Raw genomic sequence first — 12,506 nt, 5'->3', positions numbered from 1 at the left:
TTATAAATTATAGTTTGCATTATACCAGAAAAGTTATCTTGACTAATCAATTCGTCAGTTCCTTTCACTTTGGACTGTGTGTATGACTGAATTTCAAGTGACTAGAGCAAATAAATTTTACTCAGAGAGGGGTTTTGTGGAAGCCGTGAGTAGTGTAACTGAACATGGTCTGTTGTGATATAGTAATCCATTGAATACAATGGTGGACAGTGGAGCAGTTTGCATGGATAAGTTGAAGTTGGACATTAACACCATTGAATGCTGGTCAGCTCAGTAGTCTAGAGTTTGAGCGTTCGCGCTCAAGACCGATAGGCCCTGAGTTCTAATCTCGTGAGCGAGGTTGACGAATTTCGCCACTGAGTGTACACGTTAATCCTTATTAACCGTTGTAAACTTTGCTTAACTTAGTGGCGAATTTCTTTCTTCATTCAGTCACTTTTGTAACCGTTATTATATGTATCACAACGACGTCTGTAATATGTTTGTTGCTATTATTCGTTAAACATAGCGAAAGTCAGCGACACTTCGACACAATAGCGTAATGTTATCCGTTGTCCGAAGTCCTGCTTAATCCAAAGTCAGTCAGTCACAACGTAGAACTTCGTACGTAATACATAACACAAACACAGAGATTCAGTTGTCGATTCAAATCACACACTGTTAGAAGTAGTAAGAGTATAAGCAGTAACCCGAAAGATTAAGGTGTATAATCCAACGAAATATATTTAGAAAGAGAAAAAGAATGGGACTTGAAGAATTCCGAAGATAAGAATTTGGCAGAACACAAAAAGAGGATGCACCTGCGCCATTGCAAGCGATTTTTAGCCAAGTCAATCAAGGTTTCTAACTATCGGTTTTTATTATCTTGCGGATCCCAACCTGGTAATCTACACATACCAACACGGTTCAGTCCACATGTCAGTGACTTCATGGATTTTTGACACGTTTTAGCTGACCGCCCCCAGTTTTCTTCCAACCTACTCCCACACCATAAAGCATTGGAGCAATCGGTGGTTGAGCATACGCAACACGTGTCTCAGCCATCTCAGCTGATGAAGTTTCACTACTTTATCAATCGATCTGCCATCCTTACCTAGTACCTGTTTCCCAACAGCTGCATTACTTACTCTGTGGTCCCAGGATATACGAGCAATGCTTCGAAGACACCTATTATCGAACATCAGTAGCCTACGAATATCCTCTACTCTTACCGGCCATGTTTCACTGCCACAAAGTAGGACGGAACGAACTGTTGCTCAGTAAACGAGTCCTTTGGTTGCTAGATGGATATCTCGCTTACGCCATGAACCACGCAAGTTGACGAAAGCTAGACGAGCCCTCTGTATCCGTACTGAAACTTCGTCACACACCACATAACAAGAGCTATTGAAACTCTCTAGATAAGTGAAGCGGTCGACACACTCAACTACTTCACTCCCTATCAGTATTTTGGGTGTCGATGCAACCCAATCCTGAAGTAACATTTTGCATCTTGAGGGGGAGAATAGTATCCCAAACATGCCTGGATTGTTGCTTATAGTGATCATGAGACTGCGTTTTCAGCAAATTTAACTATGTCACGCTTCAGATTTATTATAGCTTTTTCAACTTCGTAAAGAGTTGGAAAACTCAGATTACCTTGCAATTCAGGTTGACTGAAAAAACCGGAGTGTTGCTGAGGGCCAGTTGAACTGATCTTTAAAGTTGCCTACTCATCGATACAATTTCCTGAATTGAGAATGAACGACATATCCATCTTTTTCCGAGATAGTTTCACTGACATTTGGGTTCCTAATTCCGGTTTCTTTATCATATAGCAACCATCCTACAATCAATTTCGAATTTAGTCAATTTTGGTTAAGCCCTTTTTATTAACTTACTTAACAGACATCTTCATTTGGATAGTAACAATTCGCATATTCTTTGCACTGCTATACCACTAGAGCACATGACACTCTATCCGAAATGTTGACTGCTTAAATATCATTCGATGACTCATACTCCTCCCCATATGTGTACGCACGCAAATATTATTATCAGCCTTTGTTTTGCTTTGCTGTGCCCTTATTAAATTTGACTATAAATTGCCTATGTAATTGCTCGCCATTTGCTCGCTTGCTCCTCGTTCGTTTCCTTCGCTTGTTCGCCTGTTCACTCGCTCGCTTGCCGCTCACTCGCTCGCTGATATTCGCTCAGGTGTTGTTAACTTTTGACCCGAGTTATTCAACAATAAACTGTAGTTGCTGCTATCCTTTGTCTTTTGATTTTACGCGCCGTTAATATTAGAATTATATCGGTTATCGAAACGAACGATTAACCAATCGCGGCACTACAATCAAGTCTAAATAGTTGTCTGCTGTTACCTATCGCCACTGCCTTTTGCATCTCCCTTGCTTTCGCGACCCCTTCGTCTATGTTGACTGCGATCTTCGTTATGTTCAGAGCCAGATGGGATGAGTTTTCGAGCATCTTTCGGTGCGGTAGATGCTGCTGAGATCCAGTGTTTCTACCATACCTTATGGTTTACCATACTAGTGGATGTCACTATTGATCCCACAACTTTTCGGGTGTCATTCCACGCTGCATTGGGGTGGACACAACTTACGTTGTTGCCTAACTGTTTTTCAAGTTGTTCCCGGAATATATTCTTAGATTTCCTATCATTAAGTAGAACCCCAACAGGTTCCCTTGAAGTGTATTTCCTACGTCTAGTAAGACACAGACAGATACTTGCTCGCACTAGTGCCTTATCTGAACCTAAGCATTTGCTCAGGAATGAGCGACGGTCATCAATCGAGCCCTTCATCGGTGGCTGATAGCGATGTGATGTAGTTGGAGGCAACGTCGGAACGAATTCTGGGGTCGCCGTGTCCAAACATGTATTTCCTTGTGCTTAGCGTATTATTTGAAAGAAACGGGCATAGCAACAACAGACGGTCTCCATTTTCTGTTCTTCGAGCCACAACAGCAGAACATCCACCCAGGTGTCATTCGCTTTCTCTTAGTTTACATACTTGAACAATAAAGTCACCAGCCACTATTACTACATCAGAGGGCCTAGCTTTTCGGAGGCCGGAGAGATTCATGTCAACGTCGTCTTTTTCATCATGTGAGTAGGAGTCAGTGGGAGAGTAGGCAGAGACGACGAAGGAGCAACGACCAGTATCCCTATCTTACAGAGTCCCCACTGTTCCCTTTAGTCAGACAGCGCACAAACGACTGTCAACTGGAATCCAGTCAAATAGCTAGTTACGTTCTGGGACTCAGTGCTATACCTACGCCAGCTAGGCCACGGGAAGCAGCATCCGGGCCTCCAGATACACGAAGTGTGAATGGAGTTGGTTCTTCATTTTGATATGCTTGAGTCAAGTGAATGGTGCTACTAGGATCCTGTATGCGCGTTTCAAAGACACCGAACATATCGATAGTACGAGATTCTAAAGCCCTCGCTAAGGAAGCCTGTTGTCCTGTTTGGCAGAATAATTGGACGTGAATAGCTCCTACATGTGATTATGAGCGTGGTTTCAGGAGACCAGAAATAACGTTCCGTGTACTCGAATCGTTTGCTCTCGCGGTACGAGGTGATAAAAGGATGTTAGAAGAATTATTCTTGGAGATATGATAGTTGTAAAGTGTAGTAAGGATTTGATTGCGACCAACTAGGTCTCTTGTGCTGTAACGAGTATGAGAGCTGATATCACTTCCCGGTCCAGCTAACTAGACCAAGAAGTCTTGATGAGGCGTGAAGAATGTATTCTACAAGCACACAAAAAATACGAAGTCACTAAGCACACAAATCAAGGTTATTTATACAATGACACAAACGCTTTTGGGAGTGCCACAAGATAGAGTACAAAAAATCAATCAACCAATCACAGTCAAGGATTTCTAAGTGGGAAATGTAAGCTGTAGGTCCACTAAACGTATCTTGGCGCGAAAATATAAAATTTAGATTTTCGGAATAAAATCACGAAATTAGGACCTTTTCCAAGTAAGATCCGAGAGCTAAAGTCTGGAACACACCTCTCTGTTTTAAAAGCGTACTTCCCTGAGCTTGACTTTCTGAGTCACCTTCTGGAACAGAAGACAAAAAAAAAAGAAATTAGCCACTAAGTTAAGCAAAGTTTACAACGGTTAATAAGGATTAACGTGTACACTCAGTGGCGAAATTCGTCAACCTCGCTCACGAGATTAGAACTCAGGGCCTATCGGTCTTGAGCGCGAACGCTCAAACTCTAGACTACTGAGCTGACCAGCATTCAATGGTGTTAATGTCCAACTTCAACTTATCCATGCAAACTGCTCCACTGTCCACCATTGTATTCAATGGATTACTATATCACAACAGACCATGTTCAGTTACACTACTCACGGCTTCCACAAAACCCCTCTCTGAGTAAAATTTATTTGCTCTAGTCACTTGAAATTCAGTCATACACACAGTCCAAAGTGAAAGGAACTGACGAATTGATTAGTCAAGATAACTTTTCTGGTATAATGCAAACTATAATTTATAAGTAAAACAAATAACCGCGAAACCCGGTACAATACGATGTCAGTGAGCACACAAATCAAGCTTATTTATACAATGATATCAACGCTTTTGAGAGAGCTACAAAGTAGTTGGCAGCTTCCTAATTTTGTTAACATATACAAATGATCAGTCCGTTGTTGGGATATATGCATCTTATGAGGACTGTCTCGATACTGCATTAAGTGACAAGTTCTATGAGCAAAGATGGATGGTGCCTGCCAGTGGAATCTATGATTCTCGTTTCGTGCTATTTGAGACTGGTCAGCTGGATGTATCTGCATCCCAGAGTTGATGATCTGTCTTGGACTCGAACCCAGGACTATTCGCTTCAAACGCCACTTATATACTGAGTCCTTCTATGTTTTTTTTTTCTTCTTCTTCTTCTTCTTCCTCTAAACCACCTAATTTCATATCTACATTTTTTTTATTCTAATGAAATCAATAAATCATTTGTTCTTGTATTAAAGCTAAATAAATAATATAAATAAGTTCAATGAACTTTGTTTCATACTAACAATTAACAAGTAGAAATATGTATGCGTAAATAACCATCACTAATTGTGTAGGCAACTAAAACCTTCTTTCAACATCACATTTTTAACCTCACATTGTATAATTCATCATTTATTTGCATGATTTTTAAATTGAATAAGCCGATTTATTTGACCACGTAACAACAGCTTGTATAAATGATTGATATTTTTCATAGAGTTTATTGTAATTTTTCAACTATAGTTCGTCTTGTAATTTTATTCCTATTCGGTTACTCAGAAATTGTGGTTTCACATTGATGGTGCTTTGGTCACGGAATTGGTAGTCGGAAACATCAAGATGGTTTCCGAGATGTGGCCACCATGCAATGAAAACGCTGTGAAAGTGATGATAGTTCACCTGATATCATCCATCCTCTTGTAACTTATGTTTTAGTAGATAGAATATATTTCACAGGTGTCTTCACATCGGTTTCCTTACCACTCAATAGTTACCGACTGTGAGAATATGTGAGAAAGTTTAAGAAATAGATGTTATCTGTAATAGGTGTATAGGACTTGAAGCTATAGTCTGTCAGGAGATTTCATTTGTTGTCCTAATAACCACACAACTCATTAGAATGATATTCCACTTGACATGATTTAGAGTAAACACTAGTGTGAATCTTGCATTGTATGCCCTTTATGTTGTTTGTAAAACGAAGAAGCATGATGAATATAATATCTGGCACACATAATATGTCACGCTGATTCTTTCCAAATTAGTAGGGAAACACTCATAGAGTGGAAATCTCACGAATATGGAATCATCAAAGCATCCTGTTTAAAAGAGAATTAGTGGATTACAATGAATTTTGATCAATGTTGTTCACCTACAAATGATAGCATTGTATATAATAAATTTCAGTAATGTAGTCGAGAAATTACTTTAGACATGTTTCTTTTAACATGTGAAGCTGATTTAATTTTGAGAAGTATTTTTGATAGTGTTGAATTTTCGACAGAAGTGGAACTCCTGCCTAGTAATTTATGAGTCACGTTATATGGTGTAGTACACCAATCTACGCTCTCGCTTAGATCCTTTATGAACATACGACAGAATTCGTTCCTCGTCATTGTCTTGAGTCAAATAAGTATGTGTTTGCTGAGTGTAATGTAATTGTTCATTCCGTTTTACTTTCTGTCCTCACTCACTTCTCTTCCACTTCTCGCGTATTGTTTCATACTACTTATTTACATTCAGTAAATAGTTGTGTTGACAGCAATTTCAACGTCTATGTTGTAACGTAAATTCATCGTGTTATATTCTGAAATATTTACATAAACTTACGTCAATTATTGGATTTACCACTATAATTACTTTATCTCAGACATTGAATGAGTTTTCCATAATTTTGTTTATTTGTGAAACGTTTTTTTAACGCAAAGATCTACATGTTTTCTGCTCTTGTTTCGGTTTTTGCTTGTTGTTAGCTGTTACCAATTGTTAATTCTATCGAAGCTTTCAAGTGGTACGCGTGAAATCGAAGTTCACGAAACAATGATTTTTCTAAAATAACAAATACTTATTGAATAATACACAAACATTAGCTACAAATCTCAACTTGTGAGGTGTCTTCGGAGTTTGACGCGTCTTTTCGTCATAAATGAAATGGGCATTCGGTAACAATAACATAAAGAACAATTACAACATACGATAGTGCAAAAGGCAGCCGATAGCTTTTTCTAAACGTGGTAACAGTTTATCAACAAGCAAAAACCGAAACAAGAGCAAACAATATGGAGACCGTTGAGTTTTAGCAAACGTTCAACAAATTACCAAAATTATGGATAACTGCTCAAATGTTTGAGATAAAGTGATTATGCTGATAAATCCTATAAATGCCATAAGTATTTGTGAATATTTCAGAATATTAAACAATGAATTTGCTTTACAACGAGCGTAAAAATTGCTGTTAATACAACTGTTTACTGAGTGTAAATAAGTAGTATGAAGCCATACGTGAAGGAGTGGAAGAAGAGTGAGTAATGAGAGAATGTAACACATACTTAACACCGCCCCCCAGAGACAGCATATCTTTCCTTTCTCTCACTTATTAGATCTTTCGCATGAAGACATTTATAAATGACAATCGTGCAATTCGCTCTAACCACAGTCACTCTGGAAACTCTTTCTACGCTCTACTACTCAATCGTCTGCTACTTCTAAGTAACGTATCTTACGTACGTTTCTAATGCATATTTTTCAGCCTTACCTTTGTCATGCATAACAGTTGTATTAAATCTTGATGTAACCCAGTATAGTCTTAGATTGAATCAAATTTCGCTTGTAATTGACCAAGAAGTTGACATGATTCAGCATCTAGTAGGCATGTTGTGAATTCATTTGATAAGAATGCTTTAGGAGCTTTAATAACGTTGTTATTTCGATTGCTCTTCGATTTTCACCCTGTTCTCTTCATTTCAGTCTTCTACTGACAGGCATTCCACTTCCGGTGGATGCTACGTACTACTTATATCTGTCGGTATAAGTAACATACACCACACTATATCAAAAACTACATAACATAGAGTTCGTCGCCCAATACGAACGTTCTGTCTAAATCCGTGACATAACTGGTGAATTTACTGACCGCTATGAAATCTGAACCAGAAAAACGATAAATATTTCCATTTTGTTATATGAACACCTAACTGATGTTCCTCATGAGATACGTAGATTAGTCTTGGAGCTGTATCAGACTTGAAGTAAAATGAATCTAACAAGACAATAGTTGAAAGCTAACAGCGTATCACGGGCTGAGAGTGTGATAATTAAAAGTATTTAAACTATTGTACGAACTAGGAATTCCCAAAATAGTGCAATCTAAGTAGAGAGAACTAGGTGAACACTAACGAACCTATTGTATATGGAATTCGAAATCATGCAGACACCAAGTAGATATGTAATCATTAGTTTATAGGAAACATCACAGAGAGATAATTACGTAATCGAAAATCAGGAATCACGTAATATGTAGAATTGAATATGAATTAGTAAATAAGGGTAGATGCTGAACAATTGGAGTTGTTATGATAATGATGACAGCGATGATAACAATAATAATAGTATTCATATTGATGACAAGATGTATATTTAATATAGATTTAAGTTATGGAAATCAACATCAATCGAATCCGTCACTATATCATAGTGACTGTAAAATAATAAGACCATAGTTTGGATAAGGGAAAAGGAGCGACTAAATATATTTCTTCAGTATCTGTTTAAACATGATTGAAGTCATGTTGAAGTCTCATCAGTTTGACATGCTTGACAGAAATGAAGCGTACATGTTCTGTTGTCCGGGAATACTGGTATGTATGTAATGAAATCTCCTCAACTGATCTTTACCGTCGTCGTTGCAATCATTGTTGGGTGCATAACATTGGATAACATTCATTGCGATCCCCTCCTTCTTTGTTTTAAATGATGCTTTGATTATCCTGGATCCATGAGATTCCCATCCTACAACTACATTTCGTGCACCAATATGAAATACAACCAAAACAAAGAAATAAACAATGGTAGATTTTAGGTCAACAATAACCAGTCAACTTGGAGGTGCACAGGACAAGCTATGAACCACATGTGGAGAAATTCAAACACTTCACTTCTATGCGACGTTTGTGCTAATGATGAAGTTCAGACAGACGACGGAATCTCCAAGACCAAACCATCCAGCTGAGAAAACAAAACTCCATCATAATCAGATAATGGTTTGTATGTTGTGAAATCTTCTCAATGTGGTTCCATAAAAATTTGATTAGCTGGTGTTTGTTGGTCCTAGAGACTAGTGATAAATAAGTCAAGAATGTTGTGGTCTATCGTCCTTATGTTTGAACGATTCAAATATTGTAGGTAGTCCATTTATGGTGATCAGGCTGATGACGGGAACATGTGGGCAATTACCGTGGTTAGGTTAATGTACCACTGAAATTTCACTTACTACGTTGATTTGAAATATTCATCTAACATGTGATGTTTCACCACTTATATGGAAAAAATATCTATCAACCAACCGTTAATTCGATTATGTTGAATATCTATTCTAGTCATCATATTTTCATTTTCACACTGCAAGCAGAACTTCAGTCTATACTTCATATGAACGCAGAGCAAACGACCAAGACTGAAAATTTATTCATCGTAAAGACGCTCTCATTCAACTTTGATTGGATTTCAAATGTTTCTGTGCAACCAGAATGAAAGATCTTCAGTCAGAATACTATTAGACTAGGTTATAAGACTGTATTCACTAAGCAAAACTGAGGACAAAATAACTGTGGTTAAAAGTGTTTGTGAGATAATGGTTACCGATCGAACCGATTAACCAGGATGGGAGAAAAGAAAGAAAGGAATAAAATGCTCCAATGTGGAGTTCTTAGCATGAACAAATCCAGAATGTTTAGTGTTGATGAGAACTCGTCCAGCCTAAAATTAGTCTAGTTAAATCAAACCCAATATTAACGAATTAATAAGAATTGGTAGCAATAATAATAATGAGAATAATAGTTGTCAATACTTTGATGGTCCTGTCACTTTTGGTTTATTTTCAGTTGTCGTTGTCGCTGTTGCCGTTAGAAGTAAACTACTGTGAAAATAATTTCATTGGTAACTACTACATTATGTGATGAATTTAACTGAACTACATATAAGTATTACGTTAGTCATTCGATTTTCTTTAATTTCATAGCCCCTGTATTTAATGTATGTTAAACTCTTTGTTAACCATTTCATGTTTATTGACCAACTGTGCAGTCTCATCTCTTATAGACAATTCTATTAGTGATTTGATGATTGTAATCTGTTGAAACTATTGTGGTGCATAATTCAAAATACTACTAACTTGTTCAAGTAGTCAGATGTGCGAAATATGCGTTAGTGGTTTGTTACTAGCTTGTTTCAGCAATAAACAGCACAATTCAAAGTTCAATTATTCATACAATTTGATTGTTATAAAGTGATTGTATCTGAAATGGTTACTGATCAGACAAAGTTCAATTCCGTTATCAAATTTACGCATACACATAGTATTACTCAGTTAAGTTAACATTATTATGATTAGGACAATATCAATTTCACACTATCACGTTCAACATTTGAACATATTGCATAGACATTATTGAGAAAACATTGTGAAAATACCACAGTTCGGAGGTTGGATTTATCATAACCAAATAATTGATTAGTTTGAAGTAAAAAGAGGTTCGTCAATTGTATTATAATTTGTGCATTTTACAAATATATGTGTGATTTCTTACCACATTTTCCAGTTAATTAACTATAGTAAGAACATCACCAGTTTCACATTCAAGATAGTTCGAAATAAAGTAATACGTTATACAGTAATATAATGATTGGAGTTTCGATTCATTTTCAGTAGTTGTAAAACCAAATGATGATTATATCATTTAGTGTGTGTATAAAGTGTTCGCAGTTATAACTGTATTGATTATTGATTTTCTATATCAAATGGAATATATTCAGGTGACTTTCTAAATGCTTAACATTGTTTCACAAGAGTTTTCATTATTAGTCGATATCGTTAAGAGGCACATTGGAAATTGTGTTGATCAAAACAATTGTTTGTTTATAGTTTGGGATTACACAGAAGTGAGTATCCATTACTTCCCACTGAAAATGATGTCAAACAACCACTGAGTTGGAACTACATGTATATATGTTGATTACCGATTCCCTAATTTTTGTATTTACATTTGAGTGTTCAGTCTGCACTATGAAGACATTTACCTCTGATTATTCATATGTGAAAATGGATGACATTATTAATGTAATATACACATGTGAAATGTTTTGATGTTCCCTAATTACTGCTGATTGATGATCACCTGTTTGCATCGCCTTCTACCATGCATGATATGATTGTGCTTAGAGTGGTGTTTCATGTTTAATGTGTTTTGTGGTCAGGCTTTTCAATTATATTGATGGATGCTATTTGAGTGATAATTGAATGAGGTCATCTGACTCCTTTCATCGTCTTACGATTAACTACTGGCCTATGAAGGACTCAAGGATCAATAGGTGTTGATTCTTAGATTGTCTATCATCCATCACTGGGTTGATTCCTAATATACCTTTTCGGTCCGACCGACAATTAGGTGTGTGATATTGATCAACTCATCAGCTTTACCAACAAATTACCAAAAGTCGTATCATGAAAATATTTAACACCTATTCATTATTTCTAATTTTGACACTACCGATTATTGAACGTCGGATAAAAGCTTGATATTGAAACATATATCAGTGATTGATTATCGACTAAGGGTGAAAAACGAATGACATCCACGAGATTCTCTTATTTTACTACAAATATCATTGGCAAACAAAATCACTTCTCATTTCAATTATTTTTTTACTATGGATCGAATTGCATTTGAAATCAATTATAAATCTACAATACATTTCGACTAGTATTCGGTGATTTCAGACGATCAACAGTGAGTGATGAATGTAGGACACCGATCATATTACAAACTGCCGAAATTTAGTTTATTCTCGATAATGTAATAAGAAGACGAAGATAATCATAACTATGTGATATATTAGCGCAATACACTTCGAACAATTTCATCACTCATATACCTGTAAAGAACATTTATATATAAAAATAAAAAGTCAACTAGACTGGAAATGTGGGGCAAGAATAGACAAGGATAACAATAATAATAAAAATAATGTGAAAACAATTAGACACCTAATCACTATGGATAATAAGCTAATATTACCAGGGTATGTTTTGAGAGAGAACAACTTGTTTTTGAATACACAAAGACGAGTTTGGATTTTCGTATGGCTAAGGCTTCAATAAACCATAGTATACGCCCTTTCACACTTTTATGCAACACCATAAAAGACGAGTTAAGATCAATCTCATGATCTGTTTCGATTGTGTGTTTCGCAATAGAGAATGATGGATGTTTATCCTCTACTCTTGTGAGGTCATTTGATTCTGTTTGTTCTTGCAACCATTTTGATACATGTTCACCCACCCTAACTTTCAGATCACGATTGCTCCTCCCTATGTATTCATTCAAATTGGTGAACGCAGTGGGATGTGACACAATCCCTTTCATGTCTTTTAGGTTTTGAATGAAGCATGGACCTCGTTCTTTCTTTGGCAATGACTTTCGCTGCACAATACTTTTTTGTTGATGATTGATTTAAGCCTTTGTTTCAATAATAAGCTATTTGAATCATCTCTAAATCGTAAGGTGATGAAGACAGGTTTTTTCTTCACCAAGGCAACAGTAGGTTTCACTGTGCCATGAACTTTCCATCTATTGATAAATTTAGGTGGATAACTATTCCCGATTAATGTCTTGTTTAACAACTTAACATCATCATCAATAGCGTCGTTTGTGCGAATACGATCAAACCTGTTAAATAGGCACTTTACCAAACCCCGTTTGTATTG

This window comes from Schistosoma mansoni, chromosome W (genome assembly GCF_000237925.1).
Source record: "Schistosoma mansoni strain Puerto Rico chromosome W, complete genome".
In the NCBI taxonomy this organism is placed as follows: Eukaryota; Metazoa; Platyhelminthes; class Trematoda; order Strigeidida; family Schistosomatidae; genus Schistosoma; species Schistosoma mansoni.
Note: the sequence above shows the minus strand (reverse complement) of the source record.